The following is a 266-nucleotide window of genomic DNA, read 5'->3' on the forward strand; positions in this document are numbered from 1 at the left end:
TCTAATAACAAATAGTATGAAATGATATTGATCTTTAAGACTATCGAGAAGAAATGTTTCTATCAAAATTGTCCTTCATAATAATAATGATAATTGTTATTTCAGTTTGATTTGGGTGATACTGATGGCAAGAGTTTAAGCAAAGAGAAAAATTAGCATAAATTGGATGGCAAAACACCCTAACGTGTTAATAAAGAGGAGGATAAATACTGCAATAGTAGTAGTGGTAATCAGTAATCTATGTTTAATTAAATAATTGTGTTTTT

Source organism: Penaeus monodon, chromosome 23 (assembly GCF_015228065.2).
Source record: "Penaeus monodon isolate SGIC_2016 chromosome 23, NSTDA_Pmon_1, whole genome shotgun sequence".
NCBI classification, from domain to species: domain Eukaryota; kingdom Metazoa; phylum Arthropoda; class Malacostraca; order Decapoda; family Penaeidae; genus Penaeus; species Penaeus monodon.